This window comes from Rhinoraja longicauda, chromosome 24 (genome assembly GCF_053455715.1).
Source record: "Rhinoraja longicauda isolate Sanriku21f chromosome 24, sRhiLon1.1, whole genome shotgun sequence".
Lineage (NCBI taxonomy): Eukaryota > Metazoa > Chordata > Chondrichthyes > Rajiformes > Arhynchobatidae > Rhinoraja > Rhinoraja longicauda.
The window spans coordinates 35,036,712-35,063,293 of NC_135976.1; the positions used below are offsets into that span (position 1 = coordinate 35,036,712).

At 44.5% G+C, this 26,582-nt stretch overlaps 1 pseudogene; it reads left to right on the forward strand.

Annotated features, from left to right (window-relative positions):
* The first annotated feature begins 502 nt into the window (after positions 1-502).
* On the forward strand, positions 503-25,603 carry LOC144605248 (acidic mammalian chitinase-like; annotated as a pseudogene).
* The last annotated feature ends 979 nt before the right edge of the window (positions 25,604-26,582 follow it).

Sequence of the window (26,582 nt, forward strand, 5' to 3'; positions counted from 1 at the left end):
AGTGTGTGTGTAGGATTGTGTTAATGTGCGGGGATCAATGGTCGGCACGACTCGGTGGGCTGAAGGGCCTGTTTCCGCACTCTGTCTCTCAAAAACTAAAGGTGCATTTCTGGCAGATTTCTGATTAAGTTGTGAGCCTACATCATAATAAACTGAAGAAAACTCTAGCTATGATACGGCGCGGTGAGCGGCTGTGCTGTGGACCCGTTGCCGTGTTATCGGAGGCGCGGCGAGCGGTTGTGGACCAGTTGCCGTTTTATTGGAGACGCGGCGCGGCGAGCGGCTGAACTGCGGACCAGTTGCCGTGTTGTTGGAGACGCGGCGCCGCCGCCATTCCCCTCCAGGCCTCCGCTGGGGGTGTGGGCGTCCCGCCGGCTGCGCACGCGCCGCGTTTTGGCGGGAGCGGTGGTTGTCCGCCGGCCGTCGAGGAGGAGAGATGAGCTGCCGGTGGGTGGGAGGGAGGGAGGACTGTCAGGGTTCACTGCATCAAAACGGTGGAACAATGTTTGGCCTGTTTGGTAAGAATGTTTTATGAATATAACTAAAAACTTTGAACATAGGACACATAAATTGTCTCCACCTATATCCATCCTTTGTCCCGCCCCCCTGACACCAGTCTGAAGAAGGGTCTCGACCTGAAACGTCACCCATTCCTTCTCTCCTGAGATGCTGCCTGACCCGCTGAGTTACTCCAACATTTTGTGATACCTTCGGTGTAAACCAGCATCTGCAGTTTATTCCTGCACATTCATTTAAATTCTGCTGTAGTGTGAACTTTTGTTAGTCTTAGGTCCACCTAACGTTTAGTGGCAAAGTAAATGGACAAATGAAAGAAATGCAACGAATATTTAGTGTCTTTACTAAATATCTTAGCTGCATAGATTAAAGCTCCAGTTTTGTGAGTGAAATGCAACTGGAAGCGCCTTAGTTATCCCTTTGCGAGTCACAGCTACAGAGTCAGGTTCAGAGGAGTCGGGTACTGAATATTTAGTACCTGTAGTTTTCTAATATTTAGTTCTGAACGTAGATATTATTAGCAAGGGTGCTATTTGTTGCCCATTGTGTTTCCCTGAGAAGGGAGGGTCATGGATGGTTTTGGTCAAGATGAAAAGCAACCTGGCAGGTGTCCCTTTCTGGTCATGTCTCCTGAATACGTGTATTACAAAGGGACTTCAAATGTATGTGGAGGGATACGGGTTAGGTGATGGTCTTGGAATCATATTCAGCAGACATTGAAGGCCGATCAGCCTGTTCATTATGTTTACTGTACTTATTTAAAAGAGACAATTAAAACTCCCATCAGAGAGAAGAGTTCCCTCATTCCAGCCATTCCTGGAAGAGAAGTGGTAGTAAATTGCACGGAATTCATTTAAAAAAAACTCCAGAGACTGGAAAATTGAAACACAAACAGAAACTGCTGGCGATGCTCACCAGATCATGGAACATATCATATCATGTATCATATCATATATATACAGCCGGAAACAGGCCTTTTCGGCCCTCCAAGTCCGTGCCGCCCAGTGATCCCCGCATATTAACACTATCCTACACCCACTAGGGACAATTTTCACATTTACCCAGCCAATTAACCTACATACCTGTACGTCTTTGGAGTGTGGGAGGAAACCGAAGATCTCAGAGAAAACCCACGCAGGTCACGGGGAGAACGTACAAACTCCTTACAGTGCAGCACCCGTAGTCAGGATCGAACCTGAGTCTCCGGCGCTGCATTCGCTGTAAAGCAGCAACTCTACCGCTGCGCTACCGTGCCGCCCATGTTTGATAAAATAAACATTTAACATTTCAGATTCCTGACCTTCAATCAGAACTTGTCCAGTTTTTCCCCCATAAGTGCAAAAATATTTAGTTTTGCTTTGTTGAAAGTGATAGGCTGTTGATGTAAAATTGCATTGTGGATTGGTAAAATCTACATAAAATATATTATTTTTCTCCTTTGTTCTTTTAGGACTCGTCATTTTATCTCAATTGCAACTTGGTGAGTCACAATATTGCTGACAAATGCAAAACAGTGCTTCATACCCCTGATCCATTTTCTTAGAATGTTGTAAATGGTTAAACAGTAAACTCAGAATCTGCATATTGGACAGGTAATTAAATATTTATGAGAACATTATAAAACAGTAAGCATTGTTTAAATATTTTTATTTATCATCAAATATAAGTGACATGTTGAACAGAAGATATCTTCCGTAAGATTTTAATTGTTGTGATAGAAAAAAACAACTTAAGTACTGGTATTGATTTTGCTGTCAACTGCATATATATTATACTACATTTATTTTGAAATATTTCCATTTTAGGCAGTAATTTGAAACTTGTCTGTTATTTCACAAACTGGGCACAGTATAGAAGTGGGATTGGTCGTTACATGCCTGAAGATATTGACCCTTTTCTGTGCACTCACCTGGTGTATGCTTTTGTCAAAATGGATACAGATCATAAACTTATGAAAGTCGAATGGAATGATGAAGTGCTTTACAAGTCATTAAATAATCTCAAACTTAGGTGAGTAAACATGCATTCCTCATAGTTCTTTTTCACTGTAAAAGTTGTAAATCGTGTCTTTTTCCCCATATGGAACCTTATACTCCTGAGATGCTGCCTGACCTGCTGAGTTACTCCAGCATTTTGTGAATAAATACCTTCGATTTGTACCAGCATCTGCAGTTATTTTCTTATATTCTGTACTTTTATTGTCCCTCTTAAATACCTTATGTTTTCAAAGTAGGGATGAAAGTGCTGTTTAATATAGAACATAAATGTTTTTGACTTTCCTGAATGTGAACTTGTATTTATGCAAGAATTTGAAGAGTTATAGTCATAGATCGATACAGTGTGGAAACAGGCCCTTTGGCCCAACACGCCCACACCGGCCAACAATGTCCCAGCTACACTTGTCCCACTTGCCTGTGCTTGGTGTGTAACCCTCCAAACATTCAAGAGAGAGCTAGATAGAGCTCCTAAGGATAGCGGAGTCAGGGGGTATGGGGAGAAGGCAGGAACGGGGTACTGATTGAGAATGATCAGCCATGATCACACTGAATGGCGGTGCTGGCTCGAAGGGCCGAATGGCCTCCTCCTGCACCTATTATCTATAAACCTGTCCTATCAATGTACCTGTCCAACTGTTTCTTAAGCGATGGGATAGTCCCAGCCTCAAATACCTCCTCTGGCAGCTTGTTCCATACACCCACCACCCTCTGTGTGAAAACGTTATCCCTCGGATTCCTATTAAATCTTTTCCCCTTCACCTTGAACCGACATCCTCCGGTCCTTGATTCCCCTTTTCTGGTAAAAAAAAAACTGTGCATCTACCTGATCTATTCCTCTCATGATTTTGCATACCTCTATAAGATCTCCCCTCATCCTCCTATGCTCCATGGAATAGAGACCCAGCCTACTTAACCTCTCCCTATAGCTCACACCCTCTACTTCTAGTCCTTGCAACATCCTCGTAAATCTTCTCTGAATCCTTTCAAGCTTGACAATGTCTTTCCTATAACATGGTGGCCCAGAACTGAACACAATATTCTAAATGCACTCTCACCAATGTCTTATACAACTGCAACATGGCCTCCCAGCTTCTATACTGAATCAGTCACTCTACACTTCCATTGGATGTCCAGTCACTCTACACTTCCATCCCCCACAAGGATGGTCTCGAAGCCCTCCGTTTCTTCCTCGACCATAGAACCAGCCAATCCCCGTCTACCAACACTCTCCTCCGCCTAGCAGAGCTGGTTCTTACCCTCAACAACTTCTCCTTTGACTCCTCCCACTTCCTCCAAACCAGAGGCGTAGCTATGGGCACTCGCATTGGCCCTAGCTACGCTTGCCTCTTTGTCGGGTACGTCGAACAATCCCTGTTCCGGGCGTACACCGGCCCCATCCCCGAACTCTACCTCCGCTACATCGACGACTGCATTGGTGCTACCTCTTGTACCCATGCAGAACTCACTGACTTCATACACTTCACCTCCAATTTCCATCCTGCCCTTAAATATACCTGGACTATCTCCGACATCTCCCTCCCATTTCTGGACCTCACCATCTCCATCACAGGAGACAGACTAGTGACGGACATTTACTATAAACCCACTGACTCGCACAGCTCTCTGGACTACACTTCTTCCCACCTGGTCCCCTGCAAAAAGTCTATCCCCTACTCCCAATTCCTCTGTCTACGCCGCATCTGCGCCCGGGATGAGGTGTTTCACACTAGGGCTTCAGAGATGTCCTCGTTCTTCAGGAAACGGAGCTTCCCCTCCTCCATTATAGATGAGGCTCTCACTAGGGTCTCTTCTACATCCCGCAGCTCCGCTCTTGCTCCCCCTCCCCCCACTTGCAACAAGGACAGAATCCCCCTCGTTCTCACCTTCCACCCCACCAGCCAGCGGATCCAACAAATCATTCACCAACATTTCCGTCATCTACAACGGGACCCCACCACTGGCCATATCTTCCCATCCCCTCCCCTCTCTGCGTTCTGCAGAGACCGTTCCCTCCGTAACTCCCTGGTCCACTCGTCCCTTCCTACCCAAACCACCCCAACCCTGGGCACTTTCCCCTGCAACCGCACGAGATGCAAAACTTGTCCCTTTACCTCCCCCCTCAACTCCATCCAAGGACCCAAACAGTCTTTCCGGTTGAGACAAAGGTTCACCTGCACCTCCTCCAACCTCATCTATTGCATCCGCTGCTCTAGATGTCAACTTATTTACATCGGCGAAACCAAGTGCAGGCTCGGCGATCGCTTCGCTGAACACCTGCGCTCGGTCCGCATTGACCAAACTGATCTTCCGGTGGCCGAGCACTTCAACTCTCCCTCCCATTCCCAGTCTGACCTTTCTGTCATGGGCCTCCTCCAGTGCCATAGTGAGGCCCACCGGAAATTGGAGGAACAGCACCTCATATTTCGCCTGTGCAGTTTGCAGCCCAGTGGTATGAACATCGACTTCTCCAACTTTAGATAGTTCCTCTGTCCCTCCCTTCCCCTCCTCCTTCCCAGATCTCCCTCTATCTTCCTGTCTCCACCTATACCCTTCCTTTGTCCTGCCCCCCTGACATCAGTCTGAAGAAGGGTCTTGACCCGAAACGTCACCCATTCCTTCTCTCCCGAGATGCTGCCTGACCTGCTGAGTTACTCCAGCATTTTGCGAATAAATACCTTAAATTTGTACCAGCATCTGCAGTTATTTTCTTGTACTTCTATCTGACTGATGAAGGTCAAAATGCCAAATGCCTTTTTGGCCACCTTATCTACCTGCGACTCAACCTTCAAGGAACCATGCACTTGCATTCCTAGATCCCTCTGCTCTACAACACTACCCAGAGGCCTACCATTTACTGTGTAGGTCTTGCCCTTGTTCGGCATCCCAAATTGTAATACCTCACACTTCTCTGTATTAAATTCCATTAACCATTCTTCCTCCCACCTGGTCAATCGATCCAGATCGTGCTGCAATTGCTTACAGCCATCTTTACTATTTGCAAAACCACTAACTTTGTGAAGAGTTACCCAAAAATTATCTTGAGCAGTGTCTCTCCACTGTTAATTTGCAAAAGTACAGATAAAATAATAATCAGTGCTTTCTTTTGGGATGGTATAGAAACATAGAAAATAGGTGCTGGAGTCATAGGTGCTGGAGTCAAGCCAGCACTGCCATTCAATATGATCACGGCTAATCATCCAGAATCAGTACCCTGTTCTTGCTTTCTCCCCATATCCCTTGATTCCATTAGCCCTAAGAGTTATATCTAACTCTTGAATGCATCCAGTGAATTGGCCTCAACTGTCTTCTGTGGCAAAGAATTCCACAGATTCACAACTCTGGCTGAAAAACTCTTTCTTCATCTCAAGCCACAATTTTAGGCCCACCCTACTCACCATTCCTCTATGGTGTGAATAAACCCACTTTTGTTACTTTTTAAAATCAATTTACCTTATAAATTTTAATAAATCCGTGTGTAACGTTAATAAATCCGGGAGGGACAGGGGAGGGGTGAAGGGGATGAGGAGGGGAAGGGGTGAGGGGGAGGAGAGGAGGGGGTCCTGACCCAATGTGTACACTTGGTCCACTAAAACTCTCATCTTGTTTGTCCCGTGTGCGTTTCTTATGCGTTGCATTTCTTATGTGCTTTTTTCTTCCGTTTGTGTGTGTGGTTTTTACCCCCACACACGAGATAGCGCAACAATTTTAGGACTACCTTACCATTGTCCTGGGATCACTTTCATCCAAGTTTCATTCAAATTGGTCTTATATTTTTAAAGTTAGAGAGATTTTAAAGTTTATAAATTACCTTATTAAACAGATTGCTTGCCATGTTCAGCGTATGACCCGCCCAAGTGACGGCCAATGAGGTCCGCAGTTGGGTCCCGTTCATCCAATACTTGTATGTCCCCGAGTGGGGGGAGTTCAATTTAAAGTACTTGCGTGCGCAGAACAAACAGGTCCGCGCCTGTGCAGTTGGGGCCCGTTGTTCTAATAATTACGTAAGATGGCTGCCGTATCCGCATGTGCGCACAACACGAGTCCGCGCCTGCGCAATTAGGGCCCGTTGATCTAATAATTACGTAAGATGGCTGCCGTATCTGCGTGTGCGCACAACACGAGTCCATGCCTGCGCAATTGGGGCCCGTTGATCTGATATATAAGTTGGCCGCCAGATCCGCGCATGCGACAAGTCCGAAAAGGATGGGGTGGGGGAGGGGGGCGGGTGGGGGAGGGGAAGGGAGGGGGTGGAGGGCAGGGTGCTAGACCAATGCAGGAGAGGTTTTGGGGAGTTTTAAGGGGTATTGAGCAGGGTGGGGTGGGGGCAGGGAATGAGGAGGGAGGAGGGAGGGATAAGGGGGGTTGAGTGGGTAAGGAGTGGGTGAGTGAGGAGGGAGTGGGGCTAGACCAATGCAGGAGAGGCTTTGGGTCCATGGTTCGCGCTGGTGGCACGGGGCTGAGGTGAGTAGCATCCTCTCCCCTTCCCTGTCCCCCCCCTCGCCCACCAATGACCCCAGGGGACACTCCCCGCCCGGCAACGGGCTTTGTCATTTGGAGAGGGTTGCCAGGCCCGCAGAATCGTCAGTTGGGGAGGGTTGCCCCAGGAGAGGCCCGCAGAGGAGATTTGGACCCAACGGGTCCACCTCAGTCTAGTATTTATTAAAAGTGTGCATTGGTACCTTTCTTTCTACAAAATAGGGACTAATAATAATCTCTGGGAAAGTTAGAAGTACGTTAGTAAATCTACTAATGACTTTTTAATTTATCTACTTTTTAATAATATTACTAATTAGGAAAGTAGATCTGCATGATACAATTTCAGTTTTTAATTCAGAGGTAAACCTTCAAACCTGGAATTGAAAAGAATTCAAGAGAAACCAATGATAGACATTAGACAATAGGTGCAGGAGGAGGCCATTCGGCACTTCGAGCCAGCACCGTCATTCAATGCGATCATGGCTGATCATTCTCAATCAGTACTCCGTTCCTGCCTTCTCCCCATACCCCCTGACTCCGCTATCCTTAAGAGCTCTATCTAGCTCTCTCTTGAATGCATTCAGAAAATTGGCCTCCACTGCCTTCTGAGGCAGAGAATTCCACAGATTCACAACTCTGACTGAAAAAGTTTTTCCTCATCTCAGTTCTAAATGGCCTACCCCTTATTCTTAAAATTGATTTGAGTTATTCAAAAAGTGCAAATATTCTGGTTGTTTTCATGTGCTGTTGGGATAAAAGAGACTTGGGGCTCATTTTGGGTTGGCAGAGACCTGGGGCTCATTTTGATTATGGATACAGCATGGAAACGGGCCCTTTGGCCCACCAAGCCAACCATCGATCACCCATTTACATGAGTTCTATGTTATCCCACTTGGTCCCAATAGTCTTGAAAGCAGGAGTTCATTAATGTTTGCTGAAGACTAGGCCACTGTTTTTTTTTTTTCTGACTTCCTATTCCCAGTGCATGTGTTGCAAACTAGGGACAATTTGCAGAGTCCAATTGACCTACAAACATATCGGGTCCACAACCAAAATGGTGGTGGTTGATTCCACAATGACCAATTACATGTCACGAGCACCAATACATTTCTAAACAGAACATTCCCATCTTTATTCCTGGATAATTCTGCTGACGCAATCAATTTCAGCTTTTTAGGAACGAAATCCAATTGGAAAATAATGGGAATAAATCGGCAAGGACAACTCTCTGCCACCTTTGCCTTCAAACAGGTCCATAAAACCACCCAAAATTCAGCTCTCAAAATATTGTATAGAAATAATTGAATATAGATTTGGAATAACAAGCCATGGATTCACAAAAGATGATTCATTGAAGATGGGAGATCAGGTTTGAAGATGTTTTACCTGATAATCTCATCAAAAAACAATTTTATTCCAACGGTATAAAATCATTTTTTACCACTGAAGGCAGCTTTCAAAACCAAAATTATCTGATTTAAGTTAGTTGTTAGAGGCACCAAAAATTATTTTATTACTTGAAGGAATAGCAAGTTGAAGACACTGCTGGCACTTGGAGGGGCAAGTTTTGGTTCTACACTGTAAGTACGCATTCATGCATGTTAACAAACTATATAAATGTAACATATGTCAAGTATTCACAATATTTTCTTGTAAAAGATTTTAAATGTATACCAATATAGAGGCCGAAATCATTGAAGTAGCTAGCTTGGTCAGAGGACAAGAGGTTCCAATAGCCTTAAAAGCAGGAGTTCATTAATGTTTGCGGAATACTTGGCTACTATTTTTTTTTTCTGACTTCCTATTCCCAGTGCATGTGTTGCAAACTAACCTTTTCTCTCTTCTACCCAACTCACCCCAACTACTGTTGAGCTCGGGTCTGAAGCACTTGTGAATGTGAATATTTAGGGTGTGGGGTGGGGAAGGAAGGAAGGAAGGGGGGGTTAATGGGAAAAGGTTCGAACATAAAGTGGTCAAATCACAAGCAACTACGATCCATTCCTTCAATCATCCCTTCCCATGAGTCTCAGTTTTATAAAGCATTATATTATATGAAAGCAGGTTATTATTAAATGAGCTAAAAGTAGCTGGAGCCGGGACTATTTTACCCAGCTTCATCCATGATCTTATTTAATCCCTTCTGAAATACTTGAGGGGAGGGTGGATGCAGTTAATGAGACCACTGAATCTGTCAATGATTTCCCCTTTTCATACTTTGTCTGATGAAGCAGGTGTCTCAGGACAGATTCTAGTGCTAAATTTAGAATGTAATTTACAATTTTCATACATCATTTCATGAGGGAGACTGGGAGCTAAGTATGCTTAATGTCAGCTATAGTATTAGTCAATTTTAAAATAGATGTTTCTTATTTACCTAGCATTTATATCTCAAAGTATGTATTAATCCACAGATTGCATTTTTTTCTGGAAAATATGTAATTTTATTTCATTGCATGTAGTTTTAAATCGAATATGTCACCAACGTAAGTTTGGTAACATTGGTACAAATGTCAATGAAATAAGTTGACCAATTCTCATAATTTCCTTCTCCCGCTCTGGATTCTCCCTCAGCTTTAATAGCATGGTGTCTACTCTGGAAAATAGAAAATAATTTATCAATTCTGTGATTAGTTTTGTGAGGAAGTACCAGTTTGATGGTTTAGATCTGGATTGGGAGTTTCCAGGTTCCGATGGAAATCCACCAGAAAATAAACAACGTTTCACAGCATTGGTAAAGGTAAATAAAGCCGTATTCAGATTAAATTATGTTAAATGAACAGTGCTGTTTGATTATTGATTATGAATTGTTATAAATCTTCTGACAGTGTATGCCAATTTTTATTTTAACTTACAGATGAAATTGTTCAAAAGCAAATTATTATTTTGGTAAATGTCCCAGATTTGTGTGTACCAAGTAATGCACTTTGGAACATCCAATTGTAGTAGGACATGTAAAGTAAATGGGAAGACCTCGGGAGCATCGGCAGAGGAATCTTGGGGTGAAAGAACGTAGCCTGGAATGTGGTGAAACAGGTGTATAGATAGTGAAGAAGGCATTTGGTATGGTTGCCTTTCTGGAATTGATTGCTTTGTGGCCAAGTTTGAGGATGATAAGAAAGTAGGTGATTGAAGAGGTAGTGTAGAAAAAGCAGCGAGCCTGCGGAACGACATGGGCAAGTTGGGAGAGTGGCAAAGAAGTGGCAGGTGTAAAACAACATAGCAAAGTGTGCGGTCATGCACTTTCATAACAGGAATAAAGGCGGGGGTTATTCTCTAGATGGCTAGTGGATTCGGAAATTGGAGGTGCAAAGGGACTTGGGAGTGCTGGTGCAGGATTCACAAAAGATTAACTTGCAAGTTGAATTGATAGTCAGAAAGGTAAATGTAATGTTAACACTTTTTTTCGAAAGGACTATAATAATGCTGAGGTGTCTGGTCAGATCACATTATGGGTATTGTGAGCAGTTTTGTGTTCCATATCTGAGGAGGAATTTGCTGGTCTTGGAAAACGTCCAGAGGAGGTTGACTAGGATGATCCAGGGGTTATTGGGTTAACGTATGTACGTTTAACGGCTCTGGGCTTGTACTCACTGGAGTTTTGATGGACGAGGGGACACCTCATTGAAATTTACTAAATAGTGAAATGACTAGATAGAGTGGACGTGGAGACAATGTTTCCACTAAAATGTGAGTCTAGGACCTGAGGACACAGCCTCAGAATAAAAGGACATACCTTTAGAAAAAATATGGAGGAATTTCATTAGTCGGGGGTGGTGAATCCGTGGAATTCATTGACACAGATGGCTGTGGAGGCTGTCATTTTTAAAGCTGAGATTGACAGTTTCTTGACTAGTAAAGGTGACAAAGGCTATGGGGAGAAGGCAGGAGAATAGAGTTCGATTGGAAAGATAGATTAGCCCTGATTGAATGACTAGATGGGCTGAATTGCTTAATTAAGAAGTAATAACTCCCGCACATGCATACACACATGGGTGGACTTTATTAAGTCGTTCAATCAATGAAACATTGCATGGATATTATATATCACAACATCCCCCCTTTTTCCAAAAGATAAATACTGTCAGATGTATGTTGTAAAAAAATACTTTTTAAAAAGTAAATGTACCTTAAACATTGATTCTCTAACAATTTGAAAAATATATTTCTTTACTGTGTAATGTGACTACACTTGTCTATTACCATGACATTTATGAACTCCATTACCATGAACGTCATTTCTAAAAAACATGCATCATCAAACATAACAAGTGACAATGACAAAATTGATGTGTCACAAAATCTCTGAGATATTTTGGCAGTCTCACTGCGACCTGAACCAGTTTTCATTGTTTTGTTCATATCAATGTCAATGTTTTTGTCAGCTTGCTTTGTAGCTGTTTTCTCTTCACTAGTTTTGTTCATATCAATGTAATTGGTTTTGTCAGCTTGCTTTGCAGCTGTTTTCTCTTCAGGGTGTTGTTTAAACGCCTGTGTTGCGTTGGTTGTAGTCGGTGTTGTAGACGCGTTCTGGTCATTGATGGTCTGGCCGTGCTTCACGTGTTGGTGTGCGACTAGCTCGTCTGGTGGATTTTCACAGGTGAAGTACGTAATAGCGATGGTAGATGCCAGAAGGGGTCTGAACCACATATGAACGCTCATTAAGCTGGTGAGAAACGATGGCTTTCTCCCAACTCTTCTTTCTTTATACGAGGGGTTGCAATCGCACTGTATCCCCTTTGTAAAGTGGGGCCAGGTCTCTAGCTGACCTGTTGTAATTATCAACTTGCTGCTGAACGTGCTGCTTCATGTGTTCGTGCACTACTCTGGGTTCGAGTGGGCTTGCTGTCGTAGGCAGAAGTGTACGCTTGCGAGGATTCATGAGGCACTGAGCGGGACTTGTGCTCAGCCCTTGCAAAGAAGGCGTGTTACGATGATCCAACATTGCTAGGTAGGGGTTGGATTGCGATTTGTTGCTCTTCGTCATGATTTGCTTTACTGTTTTGACGGCAGATTCTGCTTTCCTGTTTGCTTTGCTATTACCAGGACTGCTGCACAGATGCTCAAAATCTCATTCTCTCGCGAACTGGCGAAATGCGGTCAATGTGAACCGCGGTCTGTTATCACTCACAATGTGTCGGGCTGCCATTTCTCGCGAAATGAGCTTTGAACTTGCAAATTATGGTTGGACTGCTCTTGTCTCTCAGCCGGTCTACTTCGAAGACGATGGTGACAGATCTTGTCACGGAGCAAGTTGTCCGTCATTCACTGGCAGAAATTACAGGACTTTGCTAGTGTCCTCAGGCTAGCGAGAAACGATTCAAAGTTCTCTCCTGCCTCTTGCTGTCTCTTGTTGAAGAGGTATCGCTCATACGTCTCATTCTTCTCACCAATGGTGTAGCTCCTGAACGTGCAAATGATCTCGGCCAGTTCGTGGCTCTCCTCGTCGCTGGCGAACACGAAGCAATTGTAAATCTCTAGTCCTGACGGGCCAATTGTATGGAGAAAGAATGCTGTCCATGAGGCTGAAGTTTGCCTGTCTAGCTATGCGACTAAGCTGTAGTTAGTCCACATCTGCCTCCATATTTTCCAACCCTCAATCACTCCGATTGACGGTTAATGTGGTCGGTGGTCATATACCGCTCACGGGAGGCGGACCAGTAGCGTGCTGTGGAGTGTGACCGGTTGCTAGCTGAGTAAGCTGCTGGTCGCTTGTCCCCTCATCCTTAGCACTCGTCACAGCGTGCTGCTGAACAGTCGACTGCCCTTCCCCTAGAGTGGACATGTCATTTTGCGGCTGGAATTACTTTTTACTTGCCTTGAATCCTGCTCCCACACTTGTTCCTCGGCGCTTGACACTTTCGCTAATCTTTAGCTGCGAACTGTTGTAGCCGGGACTTGCAAGTTGCGACAGAAAAGGCGATTTTCTAAGGCACTACCACTGCCACCATGTTTGGAGACACATTTCCAAGAAGAAGTAACTCCCACGCATGCGTACGCGCATGCATGGACGTAATAAAGTTGTTCAATCAATCAAACATTACATGGATATTATGTATCACAACATAGGTGATATATGATTATCCCACTGAGATTTATTTGAACTGCAACCTATTAAAAGCTCAGGAGAATTTCCAATATTTCCCATCAAGTTTTAACTGGCTTTTTCCACGACGGGTGACGTAAGTAGGTTGCAATTTCTAAATATTAAATGTTCCTCCACTGGTTTCGGGAGACCTATATTACATTCTGTTGCTTTGGAAGTTTGTTTTTTGGAAATGGATATGTTTTGGATAAAAGGATGGTTACAATTTTGGAGTTACTGTTATCTCTCAGGTCATCACAATAAACATCTGCTGAGATCATGGACCATAATGTTATCCATTCGGTTATGTGTATCCCCAGGAAATGAAAGCTGCTTTTGTGAGGGAAGGAAAAACATCAGGGAAACCTAGATTACTGGTTACAGCTGCTGTGGCTGCTGGTAAAGGCACCATCGATGCTAGTTATGAAGTGGCTAAAATTGCTGAGTAAGTGTAATATTTTTGGTGCAGCTATTTTTGTGTTGTACATTTCTTTCTGTAACTTCAGGTCAAGACCAACGAACAAAACAAAGTGTAAGTGAGGAGATTTTAGTTAGTGAGTAGTTAATGACTAGGTTCCTTTCATCACTTTGGTTGAATCAAGTTGAATTGATAAACAGGTAGATAAGATTTATTCAGCTTTTTGTGGACAGCACATTTTGGGCACTTTTGGACTTTGCTGGGTGCCAATGTTAGTGCAAAATGGAACAGCCTTGCTGGAAGAACAGCTGCTTTTGTAGCTATAGTCTTCAGGACGACAAGTGGAATCTTGTGAGGACACGGTCTTTGTTGTATCTAATAAACTCAAGCATTTATTAATGGCACATGTAGAGTATTAAAATTGAGGGAACATCAGAGATTACCATGCAATTCTGGCATAAATATTTCAACCATTACACTCACATGTTGGATTCTTCCATTACTGTAGGACAGTTTGTGGAGCCATTCTGTTGTCTAAAATGTAAATATCTATGAACATCATAAGCTAATGTGGCAGACCCTTGGAACTTTGATGTGAACCATTGATTATAATAAATAGGAACATGAGGAGTAGGCCATTTGGCCCTTTGAGGCATCACCGTCATTCAATATGATCATGGCTGATCATCCACAATCAGTACCCAGTTCTTGCTTTCTCCCCATATCCCTTGATTCTGTTAGCCTCAAGAGCTAAATCTAACTAATGAGTATATCCAATGAATTGCCCTCCACTGCCTTCTGTGGCAGAGAATTCCACAGATTCACAACTCTCTGGGTGTTAAAGGTTTTCCTCATTTCAGTCCCAAATGGCCTACCTCTTATTCTTAAACTGTGACCCCTGGTTCTGGACTCCCCCAACATGGGGAGCATCTTTCCAACATCGAGCCTGTCCAATCCCTTAAGAGTTGTATATGTTTCTATAAGATCCCGTCTCATCCTAAATTCCAGTGTATATAAGCCCAGTCAATCCATTCTTTCATCGTATGTCAGTCCCGCCATTCCGGGAATTAACCTGGTGAACCTGCACTGCACTCCCTCAATAGCAAGAATGTCCTTCCTCAAATTAGGAGACTAAAAATGCACACAATACTCCAGGTGTAGTCTCACCATGGCCCTGTACAATTGTAGAACCCAGACAAAAAAATTTGGAATTACTCAGTGGGACAGGCAGCATCTGTGGAGACATTTTGGGTCGAGAACCTACTTCAGACTGGCATCAGTCACCCATTCCTTCTCTCCAGAGATGCTGCCTGTCCCGCTGAGTTATTCTAGCATTTTGTGTCTACCTTCGATTTAAGCCAGCATCTGCAGTTCTTTCCTGCACATGCTGTAGGACCTCCTTGCTCCGGTACTCAAATCCTCTCGCTATGAAGGCCAACATGCCATTAGCTTTCTTCACTGCCTGCTGTACCTGCATGCTTACTTTCAGTGACTGATGAACAAGGACACTTAGGTTTCATTGCACCTCCCCTTTTCCAAATCTGACACCATTCAGATAATAATCTGCCACCTTGTTCTTGCCACCAAGGTGGATAATCTTGCATTCATCCACATTATACTGCATCTGCCATGCATCCACCCACTCACCCAACCTATCCAAGTCACCCTGCAGCCTCAGAGCATCGTCCTTGCAGCTCACACTGCCACCCAGCTTTGTGACATCCGCAAACTTGGAGATGTTACATTTAATCCCTTCATCTAAATCGTTAATATAGTAAATATCTGGGGTCCCATTACTGAGCTTTGCGGCAGCCCACTAGTCACTCCCTACCATTCTGAAAAGGACCTGTTATTTCCTACTCTTTGCTTCCTGTCTGCCAACCTGTTCTCTATCCGTGTCAATACCCTTCCCCCGATACTACAACCTTGCATAATTTGAATTTGTGCCATTAGTTCATTAGCCCGGAACTTGCCTAATATGGAAATGGAATTATATGGAATTATTATTGATGATTGTGTACCTTTTGGAATCTTCTTTACTGCCTTGAGCAAATTTCACGTCATTTCCTTAAAACGTAACTGGGTTGCAACAACAAAGAAAAATTAAAACTGATAATTGTTCAACAACAAAGAAAAATTAAAACTGATAAGTGTTCAAATTATGTATTATTTTATATAGATGCATGTTTATTTATCAGCCACAGAAATTTGGTGTTGCAGTTAATTATTACATTTTTACTTCTTTAGACAACTGGACTTTAAGTGTGATGTGTTATGATTACACTGGTGGCTGGAAAACTTTCACTGGACACCATAGTCCTTTGTTTCGTGGAAGCAAAGATCGTTGGGACTTTGTGTACTACAATACAGTATGTTTGTAAATTACCATTGTGCCCATGTATAGGACTAGCTCTGTCACATTCAAGTTCTATAATGTTTGAACCACTTTTATAATAGCTTGAAAATGTGCTTAATTTTTCTTGAACTAATTTGCAGGCATATACAGTTAACTATTATCGAACCAAAGGTGCGCCCAGAAGTAAGCTGCTAGTTGGAATCGCAATTTATGGACGAAGCTTTAAACTTGCTTCTAGTGATACAAAGGTTGGTGCTCCAGCATCTGGTCCTGGACCAGAAGGCGCAATTACGAAAGCAGAAGGTATCCTGGCAAATTATGAGGTGATTAAACTTGTGTACATTTTTAGTGGAGCCAGGTTAAATCAATTCAAATTGATATGTAGACAGCAAGTTATTTATTTTACCTGCGTTTAAATGCATGGCCACATTTGTGATGCATGCTGCTGCTTTCACATTTTTCGCTGGTTTGAGTGACCTATACTCGATAGGCCAAGGGCAGAAAACGCTTGTTGGAGTGATATCCAGACCACCAAAAAGCAGGAGGGAGGTTGGGGATAGCATCAAGCATGAAATTAGGGATGCGTGTAGCAAAGGTACAACGGTTATCATGGGTGACTTTAATCTACAAATGATTGGGCCAACCAAATTGGTAACAGTGCTGAGGAGGAGGATTTCCAGGGTTTTTAAACTAATATGTAGTGGGCAGGCCATCCTAGACTGGGTATTGTGTAATGAGGAAGGATTAGTTAGCGATCTTGTTATGCAAGGCCCCTTGGGCAACAGTGACCATGATATGGTGGAATTCTGCATTCGGATGGAGAGTGAGTCAAGAGTGTTTTATTGTCATGTGTCCCAGATAGAATAATGAAATTCTTACTTGCTGCAGCACAACAGAATATGTAAACATAGTACACTGTAAACAATATGGTAAACGAGAGAGAAAAAAAAAGTTCTGTGTGTATATACCTACAAGCACGCGCATACAAACATTTAAAAAAAATTCCGAGATTTGGCCGTGGGACTACGCCAAAACGGTAAACGATAGCGCCACAATTTTAGCACCACCTTAATCACCATTGTCCTGGCGACTGTCAATGAAATGTTTTATTTAAATTGGTCTTATATTTCTAAAATTAAAGAGATTTTAAAGTTTAAAAATCACCTTTAAATCCGACTTAAAGGTCCTCAGCGTGTGATGTCAAACTTGGGACACGCACAACTTTAATTGTGCTCCTTTCCTTCCCCTCTGGGGAGCGCGGCGCCAGAGAGAAGAAGAAACAAGATGACCACTGCCAGGAGGGCGCCCTGGAACGTGGTCAGTGGCTCCCTCTTCCTTTTCCTCTCGCCCGCACCCGGCCCCGGGGGAGACTCCAAGCAGACAATGTCAACTGCTCGTTCCCCTCCGTCTCCTCGAGCGCCCGTATCAACCGACGGTGTCGCTGAGTCCCCGCTCACGCCCGGGCCCGGCGCCACGCACCATCACCGGAATACAATCCCCAGCGGGCAGCTTCTGCTCCTCCTCCCGCTTCTCCAGCGCCTGCTTCAACCGACAGTGTCGTCGACGACTCCACAAAATGGCTGCTGCTCTCCTCCTCCCGCTCCGCCATCTTGTGCGCGTCTCCCGCCGCCGCGCTGCCTGCTGCGAGATGTAGCCATAGTTCGCGCTGCCCGCTGGGAGGTAGAGTCCCAGCTCGTGCAGCCCGCTGAGAGGTGTAGTCCAAGCTCCGGGGGGGAGGGGAGGGGCTAATGGGGGTGGGGGAAGGGGAGGGGCGAATAGGGGTGGGGGCAAGGGAGGAGGCAAGTGGGGGTGGGGGCTGGGAAGGGGGAGTGGGGGTGCGGGCAGGGAGGGGAAGGGGGAATAGGGGTGGGGGAAGGGGATGTGGGAGTGGGGGCAGGAATGGGGGGAGGGGCGTGGAGTGGGGGGTAGTGGTGGGGAGGAGAAGTCGGGGAAGGGGAGTAGGGGTGGGGCAGGGATGTGGGAGTGGGGGCAGGGATATGGGAGTGGAGGGGTGGGGAGGAGTAGGGGGGGGATAAGGGGGATTGAGTGGGGGGGTGAGGGTGCTAGACCAATACAGGAGAGGCTTTGGGTCCATGGCTCGGTCTGGCTGGCTTGAGAGTATATCTATTATACTCAAAAAACAAATAGTAGTACAATAACAATAGTCTATTGCAGTTCAGAGCTTATTTGAGGTTGTAGTGTTTAATAGCCTGATGGCTGAAGGGAAGAAGTTGGGGGGTAGTGTGAATTGTGAGGAAGATGCAATAAGGCTGCAGGGTGACTTGGACAGGTTGTGTGAGTGGGCGGATACATGGCAGATGCAGTTTAATGTAGGTAAGTGTGAGGTTATTCACTTTGGAAGTAAGAATAGAAAGGCAGATTATTATCTGAATGGTGTCAAGTTAGGAGGAGGGGGAGTTCAACGAGATCTGGATGTCCTAGTGCATCAGTCAATGAAAGGAAGCGTGCAGGTTCAGCAGGCAGTGAAGAAAGCCAATGGAATGTTGGCCTTCGTAACAAGAGGAGTTGAGTATAGGAGCAAAGAGGTCCTTCTACAGTTGTACCGGGCCCTGGTGAGACCGCACCTGGAGTACTGTGTGCAGTTTTGGTCTCCAAATTTGAGGAAGGATATTCTTGCTATGGAGGGCGTGCAGCGTAGGTTCACTAGGTTAATTCCCGGAATGGCGGGACTGTCGTATGTTGAAAGACTGGAGCGATTGGGCTTGTATACACTGGAATTTAGAAGGATGAGGGGGGATCTTATTGAAACATATAAGATAATTAGGGGATTGGACACATTAGAGGCAGATAACATGTTCCCAATGTTGGGGGAGTCCAGAACAAGGGGCCACAGTTTGAGAATAAGGGGTAGGCCATTTAGAACGGAGATGAGGAAGAACTTTTTCAGTCAGAGGGTGGTGAAGGTGTGGAATTCTCTGCCTCAGAAGGCAGTGGAGGCCAGTTCGTTGGATGCTTTCAAGAGAGAGCTGGATAGAGCTCTTAAGGATAGCGGAGTGAGGGGGTATGGGGAGAAGGCAGGAACGGGGTACTGATTGAGAGTGATCAGCCATGATCGCATTGAATGGCGGTGCTGGCTCGAAGGGCTGAATGGCCTACTCCTGCACCTATTGTCTATTGTCTATTGTCTATTGTTCCTGAATGTGAACGTTGGTTTCTGATGATTGTGGCTGCCTTTTTGAGCGACTCCGATAAATACCTTCAATGGTGGGGAGGTCAGAGCCGATGATGGAGTGGGCAGTGTTCACAACATTTTCCAGTCTTTTCTGCTCCTGGGCATTCAAGTTGTCTAACCAAGCCATGATGCAACCATCAATATGCTCTCTACTGTACACCTGTAGAAGTTCAAGAGAATCCTCGCTGACATACCGAGTCTCTGTAATCTTCTCAGGAAGTAGAGGCGTTGATGTGCTTTACTTAAAATTGCATCAGTGTGCTGGGTCCAGGAAAGATCTTCGCAAATATGCACGCCCAGGAATTTGTAATTTTTTACTCTACCATCGTCTCGTTGATATCAACAGGGTTGTCTCATCTTTCCTCTTTCAAAGTACACAATCAGTTCATTGGTTTTACTGATATTGAGAGCCAAGTTGTTGTGCTGGCACCAATTGGTCAATCTCACTTCTATACTCCGACTCATCATCTGTAATTCGTCCAACAACGGTGGTGTCATCGGCAAACTTGAAGATGGAGTTCGCACTGTGTCTGGACAGTCATATAACCATATAACCATATAACAACTACAGCACGGAAACAGGCCCGTTCGGCCCTACCAATCCATGCCGACCACTCTCTCTGACCTAGTCTCATCTACCTGCTCTCAGACCATAACCCTCCAATCCCCTCTTATCCATATACCTATCCAATTTACTCTTAAATAATAAAATCGAGCCTGCCTCCACCACTTCCACCGGAAGCCCATTCCATACAGCCACCACCCTCTGAGTAAAGAAGTTACCCCTCATGTTACCCCTAAACTTTTGTCCCTCAATTCTGAAGCTATGTCCCCTTGTTGGAATCTTCCCCACTCTCAAAGGGAAAAGCCTACCCACGTCAACTCTGTCCGTCCACTCTGAGTAGAGAGTGAATAAATCAGGGGGCTGAGCACACAGCCTTGAGGTGCTCCTGTACTGATGTTAATGAGGAAGTATTTCTGCCAATTCGAACAGACTCTGGTCTGTGGATGAGGAAGTCGAGGATCCAATTGCAGAGGGATGCGCAGAGACCCAGTTTTGTGAGCTTGGTAACTAGCTTGGAGGGGATGATGGCATTGAACGCCGAGTTGTAGCCTACAAACAACAGCCTGACATAAGTGTTTTTATTGCCAAGTGGTCCAGTGCGGAGTGGAGAGCCAGTGAGATTGCATCCTCCGTTGAGAATGATCAGCCATAATCACGTTGAATGGCGGTGCTGGCTCGAAGGGTCGAATGGCCTCCTCCTGCACCTATTGTCCGTTGACCTGTTGTGACAGTAGGCGAACTGTAATGGGTCGAGGTTCTTGTTGAGGTCGGAGTTGATATGCACCATAGCCAACCTCTCAAAGTACTTCATCACCATGGATATTAGTGCCACTGGTCGATAGTCATTGAGGCACGTCATCTTACGCTTCTTGGGCACTGGTATTATTGATGCCCTCTTAAAGCAATTGGGAACCTCAGACCTCAATAATGAGAGGTTGAAAATGTCTGCAAAAACTCCAGCCAGTTGGTCTGCACAGGTTTTGAGAACTTGACCGGGTATACCATCAGGTCCAGGCACCTTCCGAGGGTTCACCCCCTCTGGTTAATTCAGAGACTAGGGTCCTGAATTTGAATAAAGGAGACTTTGAAGGTATGAGACGGGAATTGGCTAGGATAGACCGGCAAATTATAGATTCAAGATTCAATTTATTGTCACATGTACCAATGAAGGTACAGTGAAATTTGAGTTACCATACAGCCATACTAAGTAAAAAGCAACAAGACACACAGCCACATAAAATAAAATGTAACATAAACATCCACCACAGCGGAATCCACATTCCTCACTGTGATGGAAGGTAATAAAGTTCAATCATCTTTAGATTTATTTTTAGATTTTTGATTTAGAGATGCAGCGCGGAAACAGGCCCTTCGGCCCACCGAGTCCGCACCGCCCAGCGATCCCCGCACATTAACACTATCCAACACACACTAGGGACAATTTTCTTTTTACATTTACCCAGTCAATTAACCTACATACCTCTTCCTCTTTGTTCACCTGCGGTTGGGGCTGTTGAACCATCCACAGTTGCCGCTGCTAACGGTCTGATATCCGAAGCCCTCGCGTCGGGATGATCAAAACTCCAGCGTCAGGACAGATTGAAACTCTCTCCGCGGCATGGAGCTCCCGAGTCGGCCTCTTCTTACCAGAGACCGCGGGCTTCACGGTATTAAAGTCCACAGGCCCCGCGGTTGGAGCTCTTCACAGTCGATCCTCGGCAAAGGATTGCAGTCTTCAATGTTAAAGTCCGTGCCCTGCCCGCAGCTTGAAGCACCGATCCAGTCTCCGGGAAAAGCCGCACCATTACGATGTGAGGCCGCAGTGGGGACTGAGATGTGATATGGAGAAAAATCGCATCTCCGTTGGGGTAAAAAATTGAAAATGGTTTCCCGCAATTCCCCCCACCTCCCACATAAAACAAACCACGAAACACTCGGTTTCTTAAAGGGTTGACAGTGGAGATGCAATGGCAAAGATTTAAAGACCGCATGGATGAACTCTAGAAATTGTTCATCCCTGTCTGGTGAAAAAATAAAACTGGGAAGGCGACTCAACCATGGCTGTCGAGGGAAGTCAAGGATAGTGTTAAAGCCAAGGAAGAGGCAGATAAATTGGCCAAAAGAAGCAGCAAACCAGAGGACTGGGAGAAATTTAGAACTCAACAGAGGAGGACAAAGTGGTTAATTAAGGGGGAAAAAAGAGCATGAAAGAAAGCTTGCAGGGAATATAAAAACTGACTGTAAAAGTTTCTTTAGGTATGTAAAAAGGAAAAGATTAGTGAAGCTGAATGTAGGTCCCTTACAGTCGGAGACAGGTGAATTTATATTGGCGAAACAAGGGAATGGCAGAACAGTTAAATAAGTACTTTGGTTCTGTCTTCACTAAGGAAGACACTGAAGTGGGACATGGGTGTCAAGCAAAGCCAATGAAGCGGGACACTGGTCAGGCGAAGTTTTCTTTATTCGTCAAGCACCATACAGCTCCCCAACCAGTTCAAGTCCTCCTGGAACTCCACTACCAACTGCCACTCCTCCTTATTCCCCAGAGAGTTGTGAACCTGTGGAATTCTCTGCCACAGAAGGCAGTGGAGGCCAATTCACTGGATGCTTTCTCGAGAGAGAGAGTTAGATTTAGCTCTTGGGGCTAAGGGAATCAATGGATATGGGGAGAAAGCCGGAAATGGGGTACTGGTTTTGGATGAGCAGCCATGATCAAATAGAATGGCGGTGCTGGCTTGAAGGGCTGAATGGCCTACTCCTGCACCTATTTTCTATGTACAGTGTAAAGATAATTAATCTACAGACTAGCTTTTCAGATGTCTACATATTTCCCTTTAGTTTAGGGACATTCTGAACATGTCTCAGGCCTGTATTGCATACTAAACCCAAGTGTGACCCTTTGATTAATTTGCTTCACTGATTGTTTCCCCCAACAAATTGCAAAAACGGTTGCCACATTCATCAAATCCGCTTTGTCTCTTCCTCCAATTGCCATTGCAGATCGAGTAATCTCCATCTGTGATAGATAATTGAAAGACCAAATACACCCTTTTATTTTTTGCCACTGATTCCTGGCAACCAAACATCATACCAACTGTCCACCCCCATATGCTTAATCCACAATCCTGTCCTCTTTGCTCACAGCCCCTTGGCCTTTCTGCCCCTGTTCCCTAGACGCAGCCATTCAAGACCAGGAATAGCTGTTAGATTATGTGTGATCAACATTGGAGGTGTGCACAATGGAAAGGATATGGTACACTACTGAAAACAACATAAAGTAAATCCACAAGCACTGGTCAGCATGGGCCTGATGGGCCAAACTGCCTGTTTCCATGCTGTATCATTCTAAACAATCTCTAATTTTTGATTAAGATCTTTGTATATTGTCTAGCCACAGGTAAGGTCCCGGAAGTCTAGAGAGTTGCTGGTGGTGTTCCTTTGTCGAAGAAGGGCAGTAGATGTAATCCACGAAATCATAGGCCAGAGGGGGCAAGAAGCTGTTGGAGAGGATTCTTTGGGATCGGATGTTTGTATTTGGAAAAGAATGGAATTATTAGGGACAGTTGGCATTTTATAAACCCCTACGTCACCTTTCAGTCTCCTAAGCTCCTGTGAAAATAGACAGTGTGTCCAGCCTCTCTTTATAACTCAAACCATCCAGATCTGGTAATACTCCCATAAGTCTTTTTTCATACCTTTTGTATACCAGGGCGACCAAACTGTGATGGCCTGAAGTTTAACCAAGTAAACCATTCTGAAATTTAGGCTATACTAAACCAAGTGGACCCGTTGGGCCCAAACCTCACCTGCATTGGTGCAGCACCCTCACCTTCCCCTCCCCCTCCCCCCACTCAACCCCCTTTATCCTCCCTCCACCTCCCCTCTCCCTCCCTAGGAGATAGATTTAAACTTTAAAATGTGAATAACTTTTAAAATATTACACCGATTTCAATGAAACTTCTTCCATTAGCACCAAAGGGACGACGGTGAGTAACGTGGGCCTAAAATTGTCACGCTATCATGTACCATTTTGGCTGTAGTTCAGGAACAAACAAACGAGAGTTTTAGTATATAAAAGAAAAGATGAGATTTGAATTACATGAATGCTTTTTCCTACAGATATACCCCTCTGCCTGGCTGGTCTTCATATTGTGACTATTTTTGGACATTACGCCCCACATGCAACATTATCAGGAAAATGTAATGTCAGTCATCTCTAATTCATAAATCAGTGGCTCTTAACAATACATTCCATGTTAATTTCATGACAAAAGTGTAACCTCCAGGTCATCTTGAGTAACTTCAGAGAGAAAAGCTTGTACGTACTAACAAGGCACAATTTTTCTCCTCGACAGATATGTGACTTTTTGAAAGGAGCAAAAAGATATTGGATTGAAGATCAGAAGGTTCCGTATGCAGTCAAGGGAGATATATGGTTGGGCTATGATGACAAGGACAGTGTTATTGCCAAAGTAAAGTTAATTTATTATGAAACATTTTTTATGATCTGATATTTATGTTAATTGTAGAAAATATCTTTAATTTGTTGATGAATCAGGTATTGGCTAGTTTTTAAATTTTTTGGAATATTACTGACAACATGCTGGTTTCCTTGGTGGGCAAAGATGAATCATAGCAGATAGAGATTAAAATCTTTGACGCAGGTTCACCTACAAGTTGTTTACTTTTGTGACATTGTTGTTGGTTTTAATCCTGGTACTCCATAACTAAAGAAACAGTGGATACAGGTTAGAGAATCTGAGTGGAAACAGGCCTTTCGGCCCATCGAGTGCATGCCAATCATCAATCACCCATTCACACTAGTACCATGTTATCCCACTTTCGCATCCAACACACTGGGCAATTTACAGAAGCCAATTAACCCACAAACCTGCATATATTTTTAATGTGGGAGGAATCTGGAGCATCCAGAGAAACCCACGTGGTCATAGGGAGTAGGTACAAACTCTGCATAGACGGTACCTGTAATCAGGATCAAACCTGGGTTTCTGGCCCTATGAGGCAGCATCTCTGCCACTGTGCTGCCCTTGAGTGTTACTACCTTTTTTTATATTTCAGATTTACAGTATATGCAATATTTTTGATTTTCAGTAAATACAACTTATGTGAAACTGATGAGTCGAATGCTCCTCGTGATCTCACATTACAGGAACTGGAGTTCTGCATCAAGTGTCCTGTAAACCAGAGGGATTTTGATATTTATCAGGACCATTTACATTAACGATGCAATCTTTTCAGAAGTACAGATCTAACTATATGAAGACTGAGTATCTCCATCTTCTCTTGCATCCCTCGTTGTGTGTGGAAGTATCCATCCAATATATAAAGCAAATTTGACAACATAATTAAACTTGTTGAGTACCAATCTGGTTCTGAAGAATCTAACAGTTAGTTTATCTTTGTAGATTAAGTGGATGAAGGAGCAACATTTTGGAGGAGTTTTAGTGTGGACACTTGATTTTGATGATGTACACAACCATTGTAAACAAGGTACAAGTCCTCTATTGCAAACGGTGAGGAATGAGCTTTCAGGTTGGTATATAATTTTTGCATCTGAGATTTTTACAATAATGTGCATAAGTAGAAAGATAGTGGTTTATGACTTGCCAGACCACAATGGTCACAATAGTATCAGCACTTAAAAACTCTTGGTAATATCCAAACATATGCTGGCACCATCCCCTCGAGTCTTTTTCCTTTATATCGATGACTGCATTGGGCTGCCTCCTGCACCTGCACAGAACTCGCTGAGTTACCACTAACTTCCACCCTGCCCTCAAAATCACTTGGACTATCCCTGACACCACGTTCTTTTTTCTTGATCTTTCCATCTCCATCACAGAGGACTATCAACTACAAACCCACCGACTCCTACAGTTGGCTGGATTACACCTCCTCACATCCTGTACCTCTGTGGTAGGTAAATTACTGAAGAAGATTCTGACAGATAAGATGTATTTGCATAGATCAATTGATTAGAGATGGTCACCATGGTTTTGTACCTGGGAGACCGTGTCTTACAAATTTGAGCTCTTGAAGAGGTGACTGAAAAGGTTGAAGAGGGAAAGGCTGTTGCCATTGTCGATATAGACTTAAGCAAGGCCTTTGATAAGGTGCCACGTGTTAGGCTGCTCTGGATGAGATTCGGATGAGAATGTACAAGGCAAGATTAGTAAATTTGCAGATTAAAGTGGGTGGTACCATAGATGGCAAAGATGGTTATCAAAAATAATAGTATGCTCTTGATCAGCTGGGCAAGTGAGCTGACCAATTGTCTTGTACAACTTCTATACTCAATACCCTGACTGATGAAGGCCAATGTGCCTAAAGCCCCCTTTTTAATTTCCACCTACCTCGACTCCATCCTATCCCCCCCCTGGTCAAATCCCTCCCCACCTATGTCCAAGATACCTCGCATGCTCTCCGCCTCCTCAATAACTTCTGGTTCCCAGGCCCCCACTCCCTCATCTTTACCATGGATGTCCAGTCACTCTATACCTCCATCCCCCACAAGGATGGTCTTGAAGCCCTCCGTTTCTTCCTCGACCGTAAAAGCAGCCAATCTCCATCTACCAACACTCTCCTCCGCCTAGCAGAGCTGGTTCCTACCCTCAACAACTTCTCCTTTGACTCCTCCCACTTCCTCCAAACCCGAGGCATAGCTATGGGCACTCGCATGGGCCCTAGCTACGCCTGTTTTTATTCACAAAATGCTGGAGTAACTCAGCAGGTCAGGCAGCATCTCGGGAGAGAAGTAATGGGTGACGTTTCGGGTCGAGACCCTTCTTCAGACTGATGTCAGGGGGGCGGGACAAAGGAAGGATATAGATGGAGACAGGAAGATAGAGGGAGATCTGGGAAGGAGGAGGGGACGGGAGGGACAGAGGAGCTATCTAAAGTTGGAGAAGTCGATGTTCATACCACTGGGCTGCAAACTGCCCAGGCGAAATATGAGGTG